This window comes from Tupaia chinensis, unplaced genomic scaffold (assembly GCF_000334495.1).
Source record: "Tupaia chinensis unplaced genomic scaffold, TupChi_1.0 Scaffold000567_1, whole genome shotgun sequence".
NCBI classification, from domain to species: domain Eukaryota; kingdom Metazoa; phylum Chordata; class Mammalia; order Scandentia; family Tupaiidae; genus Tupaia; species Tupaia belangeri.
This window is the reverse complement of record NW_006160080.1, coordinates 1,120,133-1,121,642: the sequence shown is the minus strand read 5'-3', so window position 1 is coordinate 1,121,642 and position 1,510 is coordinate 1,120,133. Positions and strand designations below refer to the sequence as shown.

Here is a 1,510-nt window from a genome sequence, read left to right as displayed (position 1 = left end):
GCAGGTGGTGTGGTGGTTAAGGGCGCTGGACTCCCACATGGCTGACCATGGTTCAAGTCCTGGACCTGGTGGCTTGCCTTTTCACTTTCTCTCGTCAAATTTAAATAAATAAAGTTAAATAAAATCTTAAAAATAAATAAATAAAACAAAAAAGAAAACTGTACCACAGAAGGTTACTATAGCCAAAATTCCCAGAGCAAAGAAGAAATACATAACAAGAGTGTGTGGCCTTGCATCGTTTGAAATCGATCTTAAAGAAGCACGAAGATATTTTGCTCAGAAATTCTCCTGTGGTGCCACAGGAACAGAGGAGGATGAGATCATTGTTCAGGGAGACTTTACAGATGACATCATTGACGTCATTCAGGAGAAATGGCCAGAGGTGGATGATGACAGCATTGAAGATCTTGGAGAAGTAAAGAAGTGATTTCAGAAACTTGTCTGTATTTAATGATCTGAACTGAGAGTTGATATGGCCAAACAAGAGAGGCCTTTTAAAAATATATGTATTTATCCTACAGTAAAACGGTAGACTACCCTCATCCTTGGCATTGTCACTGTTCTGTTTTTTTTTTTTTTTTTGGAGAGATTTTCACTGTAGGGTGCGTGCGCTCGCCAGACAGACAGAGACATAGAGACAGAAAGCGAGAAATCACCCCCCAGGGGGATGGCCACGCCGCAATCCCTTCTCCTCCATTCTCCTCTCGGGATCTTGGGCACACATGCACACGCGCCCGGCGTGAGTTTTAAGCCACCGGGTCCGGGACGCGAACCGCGGTCGACTACGTGGGAGTCCAGCGACATAGCCATTACGCTAACTGCTGGTTCCCGTCACTGTTCTGTTTAAGGCTGCTTTTCTTTTTTTTATTGGCAAAGTCTAAAAAACAGGGGAGACTATCATGCTTATGCATGAAATAGAACTTAGTCAAATAAAAATTGGTGGTCATTTGGTTAAAAAAAAAGGATTATTTAATTCTACTTGTTATTAATTAATTTATTTTTAATTTCATGAGACAGAGAGAGAGAGAGAGAGATATTGAGAGAGAGAGAGAGTCAGGAAGGGAAAGCAAGAAAGCAAGCCGCCAGGTCTGGGATTCGAACTGTGGTTGGCCATGTGGGAATCCAGTAGCCTTTAACCACCATGCCACTTGCTGGCCCCATTTCTGCTATTATTTTTGTTTTCTTCTTTCTACTTTATTTGGTCTGTAATTAAATTGCCTTCTCAATGTTTCATATTATAAAAGTAAACACTATTGGGACCAGCAGTTAGCATATGGCTATGTCACTTAACTTCCATGTAGTCAACCGCGGTTCAGGTCCCGGACCCAGTGGCTTAAACTCATACCGGGCACATGTGTGTGCATGCCCAAGGTCCTGAGAGGAGAATGGAGGACAAGGGATTGCGGTGTGGCTATTCCCCCTGGGAGGGGGGTGGTTTCTCACTTTCTGTCTCTCTGGTGAAAGCACATGTCCTATGACAAAAATCTCTCTCTTAAAAAAAAAAAAATAT

At 42.6% G+C, this 1,510-nt stretch overlaps 1 pseudogene; it reads left to right on the top strand.

Moving 5' to 3' along the window:
• The window catches only part of LOC102487327 (density-regulated protein-like), a 21,190-nt pseudogene extending 20,652 nt beyond the window's left edge, over positions 1-538 (top strand).
• The last annotated feature ends 972 nt before the right edge of the window (positions 539-1,510 follow it).